At 42.0% G+C, this 19,128-nt stretch overlaps 1 protein-coding gene and 1 pseudogene across 1 annotated transcript in view; both read right to left on the bottom strand.

Annotated features, from left to right (window-relative positions):
• The window catches only part of LOC124001838 (inactive ubiquitin carboxyl-terminal hydrolase 53-like), a 62,582-nt gene extending 54,194 nt beyond the window's left edge, over window positions 1-8,388 (bottom strand). Inside the window, exon 1 of the mRNA XM_046308958.1 lies at window positions 7,895-8,388. The gene's annotated coding sequence lies outside the window, so the exon portion shown is untranslated. The remainder of the gene's footprint in view (window positions 1-7,894) is intronic.
• A 3,470-nt stretch (window positions 8,389-11,858) lies between these two features.
• LOC124001184 lies at window positions 11,859-19,123 on the bottom strand (annotated as a pseudogene).
• Window positions 19,124-19,128: the final 5 nt, after the last annotated feature.

Raw genomic sequence — 19,128 nt, 5'->3', positions numbered from 1 at the left:
TGGGTCAGAAGTTTACATACACTCAATGAGCATTTGTTAGCATTGCCTTTAAATTGTTTAACTTGCGTCAAACGTTTCGGCTAGCCTTCCACATGCTTCCCACAATAAGTTGGGTGAATTTTTGCCCATTCCTCCTAACTGAGTCAGGTTTGTAGGCCTCCTTGCTCGCACATGATTTTTCAGTTCTGCCCACACATTTTATATAGGTTTCAGGTCAAGGCTTTGTGATGGCCACTCCAATACCTTGACTTTGTGGTCCTTAAGCCATTTTGCCACAGCTTTGGAAGTATGCTTGGGGTCATTGTCGATTTGGAAGACACATTTGTGACCAATCTTTAACTTCCTGAATGATGTCTTCAGATGTTGCTTAAATATATCCACATCATTTTTGTGAAGTGCACCACTCTCTCCTGCAGCGACGCACCCCAAAACAAGTTGCGGCCACCCCCGTGCTTCACTGTTGGGATGGTGTTCTTCGGCTTACAAGCCTCCCCCTTTTTCCTCCAAACATAACGATGGTCATTATGGCCAAACAGATCTATTTTTGTTTCATCAGACCAGAGGACATTTATCCAAAACTAACGATATTTGTCCCCATGTGCAGTTGAAAACCGTAGTCTGGATTTTTTATGGAGGTTTTGGAGCAGTGGCTTCTTCCTTGCTGATCGGTCTTTCAAATTATGTTGATATAGGACTCGTTTTACTGTGGATATAGACACTTTTGTACCTGTTTCCTCCAGCATCTTCACAAGGTGCTTTGCTGTTGTTCTGGGATTGATTTGCAATTTTTGCACCAAAGTACGTTCATCTCTAGGAGACAGAACGCGTCTCCTTCCTGATCGGTATGACAGCTGTTTGGTCCCATGGTGTTTATACTTGCGTACTATTGTTTGTACAGATAAACGTGGTACCTTCAGGCATTTGGAAATTGCTCCAAAGGATGAACCAGACTTGTGGAGGTCTATTTTTTTCTGAAGTCTTGGCTGATTTCTTTTGATTTTCCCATGATGTCAAGCAAAGAGGCACTGAGTTTGAAGGTAGGCCTTGAAATACATCCACAGGTACACCTCCAACTGACTCAAACGATGTCAATTAGCCTATCAGAAGCTTCTAAAGTCATGACATCATTTTCTGGAATTTGACTGTGCCTGTCAACTTAGTGTATGTAAACTTCTGACCCACTGGAATTGTGATACAGTGAATTATAAGTGAAATAATCTGTCTGTAAACAATTGTTTGAAAAATTACTTGTGTCAAGCACAAAGTAGATGTCCTCACCAACTTGCCAAAACTATAGTTTGTTAACAAGAAATTTGTGGAGTGGTTGAAAAACAAGTTTTAATGACTCCAACCTAAGTGTGTCATGTTTTGTCATATATTGTCTTGTCCTTGTGCTTTCCCTTCTGTTCGTTTCCCCCTGCTGGTCTTATTAGGTTCGTTCCCTTTTTCTATCCCTCTCTCTCCCCCTCCCTCTCTCTCTTCTCTCTATCGTTCCGTTCCTGCTCCCAGCTGTTCCTCATTCTCCTAACTCACTCATTTACTCTTTTCACACCTGTCCCCTATTTTGCCCTCTGATTAGAGTCCCTATTTCTCCCCTTGTTTTCCGCTTCTGTCCTTGTCGGATCCTTGTATGATGTTCGCTGTGCTGTGTCCTTGTCTCGCCCTGTCGTGTTTTGTCTCCTTCAGATGCTGCGTGTGAGCAGGTGTCTTAGTCTGCTACGGTCGGTGCCTTCCCGAAGCAACCTGCAGTCAATGGTCGAGTCTCCAGTCTGTCCTCGTTACTACGAGTGGATTTAAGTTTTTTCCTGTTTTGTTTTCTTCTTGATTTTTCCAGGATTATTACTTTTGCCATATACTGGAATAAAGACTCTGTTTTCGCTAAGTCGCTTTTGGGTCCTCATTTACCAGCATAACAGAAGGATCCGACCAAGAATGGACCCAGCGACTACGGATTCTCGTAACACTGCCGTCGAGATCCAGGGAGCTGTGCTCGGCAGACACGAGCAGGAATTGTCTGCTGCTCGTCATGCCATTGAGACCCTGGCCGCTCAGGTTTCCGACCTCTCAGGACAGTTTCAGAGTCTTTGTCTCGTGCCACCAGCTACTTCCTGGTCTTCCGAGTCTCCGGAACCTAGGGTTAATAACCCACCATGTTATTTTGGGCAGCCCACTGAGTGCCATTCCTTTCTCACCCAGTGTGATATTGTGTTCTCTCTCCAACCCAACACATACTCAAGAGAGAGAGCTCGGATTGCTTACGTCATTTCACTCCTTACTGGTCGGGCTCGAGAGTGGGGCACAGCTATCTGGGAGGCAAGGGCTGAGTGTTCTAACAATTATCTGAACTTTAAAGAGGAGATGATACGAGTTTTTGATCGTTCAGTTTTTGGTAGGGAGGCTTCTAGGGCCTTGGCTTCCCTATGTCAAGGTGATCGATCCATAACGGATTACTCTATAGAGTTTCGCACTCTTGCTGCCTCTAGTGACTGGAACGAGCCGGCGCTGCTCGCTCGTTTTCTGGAGGGACTCCACGCTGAGGTTAAGGATGAGATTCTCTCCCGGGAGGTTCCTTCCAGTGTGGACTCTTTGATTGCACTCGCCATCCGCATAGAACGACGGGTAGATCTTCGTCACCGAGCTCGTGGAAGAGAGCTCGCGTTAACGGTGTTCCCCCTCTCCGCATCGCAACCATCTCCTCCCTCCGGCTCAGAGACTGAGCCCATACAGCTGGGAGGTATTCGCATCTCGACTAGAGAGAGGGAACGGAGGATCACCAACCGCCTTTGCCTCTATTGCGGTTCTGCTGGACATTTTGTCAATTCATGTCCAGTAAAAGCCAGAGCTCATCAGTAAGCGGAGGGCTACTGGTGAGCGCTACTACTCAGGTCTCTCCATCAAGATCCTGTACTACCATGTCGGTCCATCTACGCTGGACCGGTTCGGCTGCTTCATGCAGTGCCTTGATAGACTCTGGGGCTGAGGGTTGTTTTATGGACGAAGCATGGGCTCGGAAACATGACATTCCTCTCAGACAGTTAGGGAAGCCCACGCCCATGTTCGCCTTAGATGGTAGCCTTCTCCCCAGTATCAGATATGAGACACTACCTTTAACCCTCACAGTATCTGGTAACCACAGTGAGACCATTTCCTTTTTGATTTTTCGTTCACCTTTTACACCTGTTGTTTTGGGTCATCCCTGGCTAGTATGTCATAATCCTTCTATTAATTGGTCTAGTAATTCTATCCTATCCTGGAACGTTTCTTGTCATGTGAAGTGTTTAATGTCTGCTATCCCTCCTGTTTCTACTGTCCCCTCTTCTCAGGAGGAACCTGGTGATTTGACAGGAGTGCCGGAGGAATATCATGATCTGCGCACGGTCTTCAGTCGGTCCAGAGCCAACTCCCTTCCTCCTCACCGGTCGTATGATTGTAGTATTGATCTCCTTCCGGGGACCACTCCCCCTCGGGGTAGACTATACTCTCTGTCGGCTCCCGAACGTAAGGCTCTCGAGGATTATTTGTCTGTTTCTCTTGACGCCGGCACCGTAGTGCCTTCTTCCTCTCCTGCCGGAGCGGGGGTTTTTTTTGTTAAGAAGAAGGACAGTACTCTGCGCCCCTGCGTGGATTATCGAGGGCTGAATGACATAACGGTTAAGAATCGTTATCCGCTTCCCCTTATGTCATCAGCCTTCGAGATTCTGCAGGGAGCCAGGTTCTTTACTAAGTTGGACCTTCTTAATGCTTACCATCTCGTGCGCATCAGAGAGGGGGACGAGTGGAAAACGGCGTTTAGCACTCCGTTAGGGCATTTTGAGTACCGGGTTCTGCCGTTTGGTCTCGCTAATGCTCCAGCTGTTTTTCAGGCATTATTTAATGATGTACTGAGAGACATGCTGAACATCTTTGTTTTTGTCTACCTTGACGATATCCTGATTTTTTTCACCGTCACTCGAGATTCATGTTCAGCACGTTCGACGTGTACTCCAACGCCTTTTAGAGAATTGTCTCTACGTGAAGGCTGAGAAGTGCGCCTTTCATGTCTCCTCTGTCACATTTCTCGGTTCTGTTATTTCCGCTGAAGGCATTCAGATGGATCCCGCTAAGGTCCAGGCTGTCAGTGATTGGCCCGTTCCAAGGTCACGTGTCGAGTTGCAGCGCTTTCTAGGTTTCGCTAATTTCTATCGGCGTTTCATTCGTAATTTCGGTCAAGTTGCTGCCCCTCTCACAGCTCTTACTTCTGTCAAGACGTGCTTTAAGTGGTCCGGTTCCGCCCAGGGAGCTTTTGATCTCCTTAAGAAGCGTTTTACGTCCGCTCCTATCCTTGTTACTCCTGACGTCACTAAACAATTCATTGTCGAGGTTGACGCTTCAGAGGTGGGCGTGGGAGCCATTCTATCCCAGCGCTTCCAGTCTGACGATAAGGTCCATCCTTGCGCTTATTTTTCTCATCGCCTGTCGCCATCGGAACGCAACTATGATGTGGGTAACCGCGAACTGCTCGCCATCCGCTTAGCCCTAGGCGAATGGCGACAGTGGTTGGAGGGGGCGACCGTTCCTTTTGTCGTTTGGACTGACCATAAGAACCTTGAGTACATCCGTTCTGCCAAACGACTTAATGCACGTCAAGCTCGTTAGGCATTGTTTTTCGCTCGTTTCGAGTTTGTGATTTCTTATCGTCCGGGTAATAAGAACACCAAGCCTGATGCCTTATCCCGTCTCTTTAGTTCTTCTGTGGCTTCTACCGATCCCGAGGGGATTCTTCCTTATGGGCGTGTTGTCGGGTTGACTGTCTGGGGAATTGAGAGACAGGTTAAGCAAGCACTCACTCACACTGCGTCGCCGCACGCTTGTCCTAGTAACCTTCTTTTCGTTCCTGTTTCTACTTGTCTGGCTGTTCTTCAGTGGGCTCACTCTGCCAAGTTAGCTGGCCATCCCGGCGTTCGAGGTACACTTGCTTCTATTCGCCAGCGGTTTTGGTAGCCTACTCAGGAGCGTGACACGCGCCGTTTCGTGGCTGCTTGTTCGGACTGCGCGCAGACTAAGTCAGGTAACTCTCCTCCTGCCGGTCGTCTCAGACCGCTTCCCATTCCTTCTCGACCATGGTCTCACATCGCCTTAGACTTCATTACCGGTCTGCCTTCGTCTGCGGGGAAGACTGTGATTCTTACGGTTGTCGATAGGTTCTCTAAGGCGGCACATTTCATTCCCTCGCTAAGCTTCCTTCCGCTAAGGAGACGGACAAATCATCATTGAGAATGTGTTCAGAATTCATGGCCTCCCGTTAGACGCCGTTTCAGACAGAGGTCCGCAATTCACGTCACAGTTTTGGAGGGAGTTCTGTCGTTTGATTGGTGCTTCCGTCAGTCTCTCTTCCAGTTTTCATCCCCAGTCTAACGGTCAAGCAGAAAGGGCCAATCAGACGATTGGTCGCATATTACGCAGCCTTTCTTTTAGAAACCCTGCGTCTTGGGCAGAACAGCTCCCCTGGGCAGAATACGCTCACAACTCGCTTCCTTCGTCTGCTACCGGGCTATCTCCGTTTCAGAGTAGTCTGGGTTACCAGCCTCCTCTGTTCTCGTCCCAGCTCGCCGAGTCCAGCGTTCCCTCCGCTCAGGCGTTTGTCCAACGTTGTGAGCGCACCTGGAGGAGGGTGAGGTCTGCACTTTGCCGTTACAGGGCGCAGACTGTGAGAGCCGCCAATAAACGTAGGATTAAGAGTCCTAGGTATTGTCGCGGCCAGAGAGTGTGGCTTTCCACTCGTAACCTTCCCCTTACGACAGCTTCTCGTAAGTTGACTCCGCGGTTCATTGGTCCGTTCCGTGTCTCCCAGGTCGTCAGTCCTGTCGCTGTGCGACATCTTCGTCGCGTCCATCCTGTCTTCCATGTCTCCTGTGTCAAGCCCTTTCTTCGCGCCCCCGTTCGTCTTCCCCCCGTCCTTTTCGAGGGCGCACCTATTTACAAGGTACGTAGGATCATGGACATGCGTTCTCGGGGACGTGGTCACCAGTACTTAGTGGATTGGGAGGGTTACGGTCCTGAGGAGAGGAGTTGGGTTCCATCTCGGGACGTGCTGGACCGTTCGCTGATTGATGATTTCCTCCGTTGCCGCCAGGATTCCTCCTCGAGTGCGCCAGGAGGCGCTCGGTGAGTGGGGGGGTACTGTCATGTTTTGTCATATATTGTCTTGTCCTTGTGCTTTCCCTTCTGTTCGTTTCCCCCTGCTGGTCTTATTAGGTTCGTTCCCTTTTTCTATCCCTCTCTCTCTTCTCTCTATCGTTCCGTTCCTGCTCCCAGCTGTTCCTCATTCTCCTAACTCACTCATTTACTCTTTTCACACCTGTCCCCTATTTTGCCCTCTGATTAGAGACCCTATTTCTCCCCTTGTTTTCCGCTTCTGTCCTTGTCGGATCCTTGTATGATGTTCGCTGTGCTGTGTCCTTGTCTCGCCCTGTCGTGTTTTGTCTCCTTCAGATGCTGCGTGTGAGCAGGTGTCTTAGTCTGCTACGGTCGGTGCCTTCCCGAAGCAACCTGCAGTCAATGGTCGAGTCTCCAGTCTGTCCTCGTTACTACGAGTGGATTTAAGTTTTTTCCTGTTTTGTTTTCTTCTTGATTTTTCCAGGATTATTACTTTTGCCATATACTGGAATAAAGACTCTGTTTTCAGTAAGACGCTTTTGGGTCCTCATTCACCAGCATAACAAAGTGTATGTAAACCTCCGACTTCAACTGTAGTCAGATCTCAGATGAGCCATGGAAACTATGAGCAGGAAGTAGTGTAACTCCCATTAATACTGTATCTGTGTCCCAAATGGCACCCTATTCCCTTTGAAGTGCTCGACTTTTTACCAGGACCCATAGGGCACCATATGGGGATTAGGGTGCCATTTGGGATGCAACCAATACCTCCTAATAATAGTAATGTGTTAAACAAGAAGCCCTGTATTAAGACAAGTACATCCCAACCCAAAGTGCTCTAGAAACCTACTTCAGAGATCACACAAGAGCCAGAAGCAATAGCTCCATCTTTCCATCTGATTAGTGGGTGGAATTCTAGCCACATTGCCTCATAACTACCTAGATGTAGGGGCTAGATGATGTTTGTTTCTGGATAGGGATGCTGCTTGGTTTTAAAAAGCTATAGTCTTGTCCAGAAACAACCTGTTAGGCAGATCTGAATGGTTTGGATAAGAATAAGCAACATGACAGAACATCCCACCTACCGATACATTCATTTATGTTATGCATGAAATGAGATGTGTTTTCGGTGAACTATCCTTTCACATTCTGATTGCCATCACGAACTTCAGCATAATATCTGACTGCACCTGTAGCTGACCCATGTTTGTCATTACTTCTACTATTTGCAAGTGAGATGTTTTTGCTTGAAACAACCACATATTTACAACATGTACAAAATGTTTACTGTATACACTGCCTTCAATTCGAATTTAGCCCAAACCTGGTATCCAGGCAATTGTATCCAGTCCACGTTGTGACCAAAAAGTGATATACATATAAACCTGAATAATCACAAGCAGACATTAACAAATATGATTACATTTAATTATCTGCACATGTGGTGTATTCTTCAAATAGAAAAATATCCGTATCATAGCCCTATAATTATAACCTAAAACTTCATATGATTTCATTTAGCCTATAATTCGCCATCCACTGTATTATTCTAAATAGCGAGGGGTTTACACGAACATGAGGGGTATTTTCTACCATGCATAGTGCTACTTCAGATGCCATTGCATATCGTGCAATTTACACCTGTTAGGACGCATGCGTGTTATGGGGGAACGGGGTTATTTACCGCAACTCGCATCACGGCATCAAAGAAAAACATACCCGTTAAATAAAAATGTTATAACACACATGCAATACTCACTGTATCTCGTGGATAATATTTGGCCGATATAAAATATCTTCCAAAACAGCTAGGCTGTCAACATTAGATTCCCACAAGTTGTGTCACCTACAAAATTACTGCAATAGACTACCCGGACTCGCTCGTGGATAATGTCCGGCAGTACTGGTGGATGGAATCTGTGAGCAAATGCAGTATTAAGGTCTGCATAGCTACAATAAATTGCAACGCCAGTGCAGTGATACAATGCCAACCGGCATTTTAACCGTCATACCCGAATACGTTTTGTCTATTGTCTTATTCTAGCCTGATAATGTCCTTGCTGTTTTTACGTTTTCGGTTCAATAGCGGAAATAATTTCTGGAAATAAATCCAGTAGTGGTCTATGCATGAATGTCATCCGCAGATTAGTGATGCTTCGAGAGTAGCGAGGTCAAAATCCGCCCCGAGTGTACAGTAGCCTACTGCAATTCACAAAGAGATATCTTGGCCGCGTGAGTGCATTTGATGGCAACTCGCTTGTCTCGCAGAGCAGACAAAAGTATTCGGCGTTTGGTTTGTCCCATTTGAGGTGAGAATAGAACTCACATGACTCTCAAAAACACTGTTTCGCTATCAGGCTGACTGCAGCATGTAACGTTGTAATTGTAGATTTCTATATTAAGCTTTGATGTTTGCAATTATGAAATACAATTATCTAAAGACCATTTTCCTCGAAATAAAAACATTCAGGGGGAAATAAAGTCCATGTCTATAGCTCGGTATCCATCCAATCGGAGACATATTTGCATACGAATATTCTAAAATACGCATAAATAATATGCACACTTGTTGATAAAAGTTCAATGTGCTTCCATCACATTTTCAACTCTACAGATAGTTTTGTCACAAAACTGTTGCATAAAATAGCAAATGCGTCTACTCTGGGCTTGGCACTTGCGCTCTAGCCAACAATTTACAAATACAGTGCAGGTAGACTATGCGGGATGGCTAGTCTACATGATCAGATTATTATGGAAAAAATCGAGAATATTTTATTTGTCAAATGGCAGTCAAGCATCGATCATAATGTCACCAGAATAAGACCCTATTTTATTGGATAGCAGGATCACACTCATCACGTGCACTTTCCTGTGAAGTTCGTCACATTTGATTTAATCTGTAGCCTAATGAACAGCATGGTTTCCCAAGTGGTAGTGGGAGGACCACACACCATATCATCATGACTCCAAATGTACTTTTATATATGATGGTTATTATACCAATATTTACCCATAAAGACGTTTCCACCGCCATTTCCAGCATAATTAATTGTACCTACACAAAAATATCCTATGTCTAACGAGCAAAAACTTCCTGTTTTTGTCAAAGCTGTCATTATTATTTTTTTAAATAAGATATGACTTCATTTTCATAAAAACTGTGGATGAAAACATGCTTAGTGTCTAGGTTTTCATCAAATTGGCAACAGATTTTCATGCTAATATTCTAAAATGTTCCCACCAGTGGTGTATTTCCACCAAACTGACTTGTTGAGGATAAAAATCAGTGCGTGATGACGTAGTGAACACAACATGTATTATTTAGCTTTAGTTCTCAACTCTATCGATTGTCACAAAAACAAAAAAATTACATTTTTTTAAAAGGATAATTATTTTTTTGCAGTGTTATTTTTGTTGTTGTTGCTGCTTTAGTTGAGAAATTAGAGCGAGAGAGACAGAGGGGAAGTACAGTTCAGAAACTTCCATATTGGGGATTCAATCCTGTGTTGACCAGTCAATAGAGTAGACCAACCTCCAGCACTCCTAAACAATACAATTAAATTGAATAAAATGGCATATGCAGGCCCATGGCCTATATTTCAGTCTGCTATCCACAACTCCGGAAGCACCGTTGCATTTGTTGTGACTAGTAGGCCTATGCTAATTTCCCACAAAAATGCACTGTGCAGGACCACTGATCGAGAACATGTCTTCCTTCCCATTAGATCTTGAATCGTGGCAGATTATAATTATATTTGACAGGCTCTCAAATTGAAATCAATGTTTGAAATGTTTAAAACGATTTCTAGCCCAAATTTTGTAACTCTCTTTATGTGCATTTTCCCCTCATTTATAAGCTTCTTGTTCAGCCTTGGGAGGCAAGGGAGAGGAGCTCTTGTCCAACTTTTGATCGTTTCAAGTAATGATTTGTGGTCGAAAGTATTTCTTATTAAATGAGATCTACGGCAGCTGTAGTGATATCATACCATCATGAAATACAATCAATGTTCAATATTTTTCTGGGTATAGCTAAACGAATGAATGGAATCCAATGGGATGCTAATATTAGCAATATGCTGACATGACCTACTGAAACAGCTGATTCCATGGACTCCTTTTGAGAAGAAAAACCCATGAAGGAATTGCCACAATAACCACGTTTCCATCCACAGTTTTTATGGTAGTAAAGTCATATCGCATAAGAACAAATTACAACAGCTGTGATGGAAACAGGAAGTCTCGGTGTAATTTTATAAGTGCTGACAGATCATTTGGTTGTTCAACATGGTGGGATCTTTTTGTGTCGGTAAAATGTTGGTGGAAACGCCTTTAATGCGTACATTTTGATATAATAACAATCATACGAAAATCACACAATGATAATGAGTCTGGGCCTCACACTACGACTTGGGATGCTACACAGATTATTAGGCTACAGATTAAATAAATTATGATGAACTTCATAGGATGGTGAAAGTGCACAGTGATGAGCTTGATGCTGCTTTCCAATAAATATTGAAGGTCTTATTCTGGTGACATGATGATCGATGCTTGACTGCCACTTGACAAATCAAAATATACTCACTCTTATCCATAATAATCTCATCATGTAGACTAGCCAGCCTGCACAGCATACCCACACCGCATATGCGAGCTGTTGGCTAGAGCACAGGTGCCAAGACCAGAGGAGGCACATTTGCTATTTAATGCAACAGTTTGTGACAAAACTATTGGTGGAGTTGAAAATGCAATGGAAAATGACCTTCTGCAGTTAATGCTAACAACATTGCTATGGATAAAGCTATTTGCCAATTCAACCCAATCCAACTCTCCTGGTGTCACCCATCTTCCCCATTATCGCCTGCATATTTATACCTGTGTCCTCTGTTTGTCTGTTGCCAGTTCTTCTTGTTTGTCAAGTCAACCAGCGTTTTTGTGTCTCAGCGCCTGCTTTTTCCAGTCTCTCTTTTTCTTGGCCTCCTGGTTTTGACTATTGCCTGTCCTGACTCTGAGCCCGCCTGCTTGACCACTCTGCCTGCCCGTGAGCCTGCCTGCCGACCTGTACCTTTGCCCCATTATTAAACCATTGTTAATTCGACATTGTCTGCATCTGGGTCTTACCTTAATACCTGAGTGTGTGTGTGTGTGTGTGTGTGTGTGTGTGTGTGTGTGTGTGTGTGTGTGTGTGTGTGTGTGTGTGTGTGTGTGTGTGTGTGTGTGTGTGTGTGTGTGTGTGTGTGTGTGTGTGTGTGTGTGTGTGTGTGTGTGTGTGTGTGTGTGTGTGTGTATAAAACACACACACCCTTTAACCCCTCATCAACTGTTGTTGGTGTATGGTTGTTGGTCTGTAGTTGGTCATACAGTTCCTGGGTAGTACCCTGAACTAACTAAGAATTGTCCTATCTTTAAAAAAAAAATTGAATTCAGGGAATTGGTACGAAGTCAGTGAAACTATTTTCTGACTCAATTTGATATGTGTTGGTTCTTTAATGTTAGCATACTGTAACTCGGTATTGTTTTTTGACGTTGCTTAAGCAATACTTTCATAATGAATGATGTATTGTTACTAATTAACAAATAGCATGTACACTGTAGCCCACTTACTTTTCTTTTCATTTGCAGGAATTGTGTGTTTCAAGTCAAAGTACTGTACATAACAAGTTCATTTGTTCCACATATCCAAACCACACATTGATTTACATAAGCCAATTATGTATACAATGTCATGAAAAGAGATATACATTTTTATTTGCACATCGATAAGCCCATTCTAAAAGATTAATAGGCAACATGTCTACATAATTAAAGACAAAGATACTTTTGTATCTGATATCCAATATAAGCCAAAAGATGTATTGAAGTTTCAATGTATTACTCATATTTTTCCTCTTAGACATTTCAATAACATTTCTGCCATGTGTGCTATTTATTGACATGTTATTCTCTGAATAGACAATGCAAAACTAACCATCAGTAGCATTACTCATGCAAATGGCACAGAATTGAAACAGCACAGCAGGGAACCCCTATTTGAAACCATCAGTTCGTCGTCGGTTGCACATATTCAATAATCATGATTTAGGCTTCAGCTCCGACCCCTATATCACAGATCAGGCTGTAAAGTTAGAGGTACCAGCAGTGGATCTTGTTGGACCGGTGCTCTCTTGTCTTTCCAGGAATTTATGGGTCATTTAAAGGTCATCTAGAGGTCATCGGACTCAGGGATGGGCATAGGTTCCAGAGGCACGATGGGCAGGATCAGTGGGATGCCGTCGGTTATCCATCCCTGGGCGACCCTGTTGAACGTGGGCCGTTTCACCCCTGGGTCCTGGAGCTCAGAGTAGTTGGGGAGGTTCAGGTCGATCTCGGGGAGCTTGAACGTGATCCCACTGCTCTGGGGGGCTTTGTCGAAACCACCAAACGGTGTGGCCACCCTGGAAATCAGATGTAGAGATACAAGAGTGAATGCAAAATCAAGTTTTTTTGTGTTGAATTTTCATTGCTGGACATAAAAGACTGTACAAACACCAGGAAATCAGCTCCAAGTGATTGTAATTTTAGAAATCTGTTCCCAAGTATTCCCAAGCATTATAGAGAGGCACGGGATCATATACAAATGTAAGCAAGGCTGGAAGGATTATGTTTTAGTCAAACATTATATCTGTTTGGGGTTCGTGCAGTCAATTTGCAGTCCACAAATGATTTGTAATTCTGTTCCGGCCCCTCGACCATCCGCTCCAGGAAAAAAAATCAGCTCACTGCTGAATCTAGTTGATGATCCCTGATGTAGACAGAGCAAGGTAACAAACACGACACTTTAGTCATTCCGTTGTTCCCACCTGTTCCTCCATGCTAATTTCATCAAGACATAACACCATTTTTTAAAAACATTTTTGTTTAGTATTACCTGTTTTTTATTGCTTGTAAAACAAAATAGGTGTCAAAATGACTGTGGCGGTGCAGTTTTATAAATAGCCACTATAAGCTAATAACAGTATAAACTAGAGCAGTGAAAACGGTGATGTAGACGCAACACTGGCAGATTGAGACAATTTGGTCCATCATTAGCTCATGTCTTAAAATAGTGCACACCATAAGTGTGCGTTCATCCTTTGTGTGAAAAGTGGGTTGGTCCAGTTGATATGGGTTGACACCATGCTTGGTCACATCAGATTCTACAAGAGTGTTCTGTTTGTATCTCCTGCTGACAATTTAATGCAGGGAAAGGAAATGCTTCTCATGTATCCTGCTTAAAGGCCAGAGGTCTGCTGAGTCACTATGGGGAATTAGACTGGTCCTTAGAGGTAACATGAACATCTAAATAGGGCCTTAAAAATGCATTCACAACCCCTTCATAAGCAGTACATAAGCAGTTCATAAATGTTCATGTCAACAATTGCAAGAAATAGCATATATATCAATTTCTAGTTGTTGAAAAGCGACATTTACTTATGAATGCAGTATGCATTAGTTATGAATGTGTTATGAAGTCCTTATGTAGGATCCCTTCAAGTGAAGCGTTACTCATGCTTAACACTACGTAGTAATGAAATAAAGATATTTTAATAAGCCCTTATTATCCCCTTAAACTATATTATTCCGCCTTATAAGCATTCATAGATTTTGAATATTGATGTGGTAGCTACATACCTGGTGCAATGCTTTCTGGATTTGAAGGGTTTCCTGGGGCGGGTGTGTAAGGAAGTGTTTTTGATCCCTCTTTGTTTTCGGCACTGTCTACATTCTCAGCTAGCAGATCCCTCTGGAAAAAAATGGAAAGTATTTTGTTATCAGCAAAGCCTTTTGCTCAGTTCTGAACCTATCTCATTTATTCATTTGGGGATTAGCTGCAATGAATTGTTCACTTTGAGTAAATGAGACCCACTAGGTAAATGGGTAGATCGATCACAGGTTTTACGACCATGTTAACTTAGCACACTGAGCTAAAGCTTGGGCATAACATCAAAGCAGGATCAGCTACCACCAAAATGCCCATCAAAAAAAACTTGAAATAGCAACTAATGCATGTTTGTTTGCAATGTTGAGAATTGATGTGCAATGTTGAGAACATGGCACTTTATGTGCAATGTTGCTCAATTTGAACAGTTGCCAAAAGTAAAAACAGCCATTTGCAACCAGACCCCCCCCCCCCATAGTTGATACACAATCACAATACTAAATATTTACATGTAACAAATCATTTTTGTCATTTAGCAGTGCTACAGTATACCCCCTGTGGACTGGCATCTAACCAATGTACAATTCAAAAAGTATTCATACCTTTGACTTAGTCCACATTTTGTTATGTTATAGCCTGAATTCAAAGTTGATTAAATATATTTTTTTCTCACACATCTACACACACTATCCTATAATGACAAAGTTCAAATATGGTTGTAGAAGTTTTTGGCACATTCATTGTAAATTAAATTCAGAAATACAGTGCCTTGCGAAAGTATTCGGCCCCCTTGAACTTTGCGACCTTTTGCCACATTTCAGGCTTCAAACATAAAGATATAAAACTGTATTTTTTTGTGAAGAATCAACAACAAGTGGGACACAATCATGAAGTGGAACGACATTTATTGGATATTTCAAACTTTTTAAACAAATCAAAAACTGAAAAATTGGGCGTGCAAAACTGCCAATGGTGCCAAGCATTGGAAAACTTCCCTGGTCTTTGTGGTTGAATCTGTGGTTGAAATTCACTGCTCGACTGAGAGACCTTACAGATAATGTATGTGTAGGGAACAGAAATGAGGAGATGAGGTAGTCATTCAAAAGTCATGTTAAACACTATTATTACACAGAGAGTGAGTCCAGGCAACTTATTATGACTTGTTAAGCAAAACATTACTGCTAAACTTATTTAGGCTTGCCATAATGAAGGGGATGAATAATTATTGACTCAAGACATTTCACCTTTTTATTTTTTATTAATTTGTAAAAATGTCTAAAAACATAATTCAACTTTGACATTGTGGGATATTGTGTGTAGTGTCGTTACATGACTATCATTCATGTGATGACAGCTATTTTATCAAATCAATTAACTATGTTTAATAATGACGTGATTAAATGTATCATGCAATAATTAACACATTAGCAAGCACCACAGAAAAAGTTTGTTTAATGAGTTACAGTTTCCCGAATTAACTCAAGAATATATCAGAATATATCGTTATCCTACCAGTCATCCATTAGTTATTATTATTACCCCATATCAGTCTCATTCTGAACAACGTTGACTTCAAATCTGCACGAACCCTAGTCTAAAATGATGATTCAGCGATACACATATTTTTACTAATATTTACTAACTAACTAAATAATCACACAGAATTATATAAACACAAACACAGGATAGAGTGTATGTTGATTACTAACATAATGCAATGAAAAGTCCCTAGTGGACTAACCTGATATGACGGCTTGTTACACAATGGCGAGGGGGTGGGGACAGATAATAAACAAGACCCTGCCTGTCACAGCTTTTTCTGCTCCAGTCTCACAGCGGTGGAACAAGCGTCCCGCAACACTATCCATCTGACCCGTCTATCAAAGATGGCTGGTGTGGCATAACCCAGATGTATGATATTGGTAGTGAGTGTGAGTTGTGAGGTGTGTTGTATTTTGTGGTTGTATAAGTCTCCATATTTGCATCCACTTATTGTTGGTCTTTGGGATAAGAGCGTTTAGATTACTGAATTACACAAATGTACATGTAAAAGTCCTTACACTCAGCTGCACGTTTGCCTCATTTTGGATACTTTCAAACGTGTATTTCTCTGATCTTCGCTGGCGCATTTTGAAAAGACGAGAGCCTCTGTTGGATTGCAGTGACAGCTCCTCCAGCATGATGTCTTTGGGAGTGCTAACCTTTATCCCCAGGTCCATGGTGTCCACTAGAAAAATAATTCAAACAAGTTCCAGTAGATGCCCATGACTGACTTTACATTAAAGGTGGACTCAGCATCTAACACAGTAGGGCAACTTCCTGTTTACAGACATAAATAACAACATAATTTAAATCTGTCCAAAACCGCCACTATTGGTTCTTTGCAATTTGTGCCATCCTTTGAGATACTGTATACCCATATTAGGATGAGCTAATAGTGCAGTATTGGCAGTCGGATTTTGTTATTGTGCATTGTAAACCGGATGTTTTCCAGCTGTATAATGATGTCATATATGGTGATCTCATGAGTCTACTGCTCTAAATTAAAGCAACCGTGACCTTCAAGATTCCCCCAAGACTGTATTTTTATGTCTTTGTTGCACAAAATATATGGTCTCCCCAAATATATACAGTATATATTTTTTATTTTTTATATATTTATTTATTATTTTATATATAGTATTTTATATATAGTATTTATTTTTTATATATTTTTTGTTTCTGACACTCTCCCTAAGACATCATGTACATAGCATGCATTTTTAATAATTTATGATTACAGCGAGACCTTTTATCAGAGGAAAGGTTCATTAACCTTATTATTCTGATATCATCTGAAGGGATAATATCAATGACGCTTTCTGCTGAGCAATTAGCATGCCTAAATCAAATGAACATAGCTTCAAACCAAGCTGTATAGTAAGCATCACAATATGATAAAAGGTTGCACGTGTTTAATAATAATTGGTTGCCTCAATATACAGTATACTGCAATAGTTAATTCTTCATTGTATGTTATTAAACAAAATTGTGCGTTGAGTTGATTTAGGTATGCTCTTTGGACAATGCAACCACAGCCTTGTGAATTTCAATTAATTTGCACTCAACAGTGCTAACGCTACTTGCTATTTGCGGGTTCTAGAAAGTCTAGGTGAATTTTGTGAATTTTCAACTCCGACAATTTTGTATGTATTATTTCTTATTGAATTCAATTTGTATGATGTTATTGTTCCTATTACTTGTTGAAGGCTGAACATGATGCTGCTTCAATGAGCTATACCCAGACAGAATGTACTTCAGCTGTCGCAAACCCCCAGTCCCCTAAATTGCTACGCGCAGTTGTCTCTGCCCTGCACAACTCCCCACCTCACCCGCCCCAAAATAGCAGTTTCAAAAGGACAACGACAGAAGGATTTGTTGCCATAGGTAGTAAAACATCCCCATTAGCTTTAAATGGCAACCGCTAGAGAAACGGCCCTGACATGTTCAACCCGGATATGAATGACTGCCCTCCACCAGAAGAAGTTTGATTCTCTTTGCTGTTGAGGCTGACGTTGAGCCCTGGCCCAGATCATACAATTGGCACAGTGGACCTCTCGAGACATAGCCTCTGCATGCACCTTCCTCTCTCCAGCTGGCATTGTACAGAATTGCGACATTTTGGCTTTGGGAAGGGTGGCACACGATTTTCCCCTGAGAACTGGAAACACATAAAGGACACAGGATGTACTCTCTGTTCTACCCCAGCGGAAAATCTTTTCAAATTGTGGTGTTGATATGAACTGAACATTAGAGAGCCAACATACTGTACTTCTATAAATAAAATAAGATTACTGTTAGTGAGGGTTTGAAGTAAAGTTGTAACGCTCACATGGACCATGCAACACTGGTTGACCTAGCGGATAACTACTGCGTGCTGTTTAGACCGCATTATGATATTCCATTAATGTCCTGTGAGAAAACAGTCATAAAGTATTATGATGGCCTTCATGTCAGGTTTATGATAGCATTAGCTTGGCATTATGGCATTTAATTCAAGGACAGGGTTTCTGTCAACCCCAAAACAAAACATTACATCTCACTCATATAACTCAGATTGGCAGGTGTAATTCCTTGTTTGCGCTTGAAGAGCAAAGTCAACACTTACTTGAAAATAACCTTGTAACGAATGCTAGATGATGTGCATTAAGGTGTCACATGGTCCACGTGGTCCTTCTGTAGCTCAGTTGGTAGAGCATGGCGCTTGTAACGCCAGGGTAGTGGGTTCGATCCCCGGGACCACCCATACATAGAATGTATGCACACATGACTGTAAGTCGCTTTGGATAAAAGCGTCTGCTAAATGGCATATATTATATATTATATTACATGGCATTCAGCGTTGTGAATCATCCGTGTTGGGTGAGGGGTGAACATCGCGTCCCAGGGTTGACAAAAATGTAAAAAAATCATTCGGCACGATGGCATTTGACAAAATAAAAAATAAAAATTCGGCACGAATGGCATTTGAAAAAAATACAAATAATCTGTGACAAATATAACAGCCTAGTTACCCTAAATCTAAATCCAGAAGTCCTAAAAAATCACAACATAACTGTAAAAAATGTTTTTACTGTGCACATTTTTTTTCTTTGCAAGCAAATGAAACAGAAACAATGCCAACTTCCCAACTTTCACTACAGCTCTCAATGTTTCCCTAACATGTTCATATCCTTTCCTATTTGCATTTTCCATGTTTACAGACATGTTGTACAAAATGTTTACTCTCAATGTTATGACTAAAATGTACATAATTTGTAGTGTTTTAATTGTTTACAATTAAAAATAACATTTGGAACATGAGAAATATAATGAGAACCTGAAAGACGTTATTGAACACAATGTTCATAATCTCAGCTCTTAATAAAACATAAACATAGAAACGTTATTTCAGAGTGGTAGAACCTAACAGTTGTATTTATTTTGTAGCTTCTTGTTAAGTTTTCGTACATTTTTTAAAAAGTTTGTTAGTAAGGGATGTGAGATATTGATTAATGCAAAGTTAATACGACTGAATATATCAGAAAGTAGCATAATCAGAGTTACTCGTTGTGAATCGTCAAAGCACAAAACATTGACACTATTATTTTGCCATACCTCGGAATCACAACTGCACACCTTGATGGGACTTGTCCATACCTGTGTGTGTGTCCTGTCTGTCTTGTCTTTCAAACAAACTGGATCCTTGACTGGAAGGCAAGGAGGCTCAGGGGTCGACCTAGGTAGTTTCGATCCAACCTGAACTTCACACTCCCAGCCACTGAAGCCAATCTGTT

The sequence above is a fragment of the Oncorhynchus gorbuscha genome, linkage group LG17 (assembly GCF_021184085.1).
Source record: "Oncorhynchus gorbuscha isolate QuinsamMale2020 ecotype Even-year linkage group LG17, OgorEven_v1.0, whole genome shotgun sequence".
NCBI lineage: Eukaryota > Metazoa > Chordata > Actinopteri > Salmoniformes > Salmonidae > Oncorhynchus > Oncorhynchus gorbuscha.
Note: the sequence above shows the minus strand (reverse complement) of the source record. Positions and strands in the feature narration are given on the sequence as shown.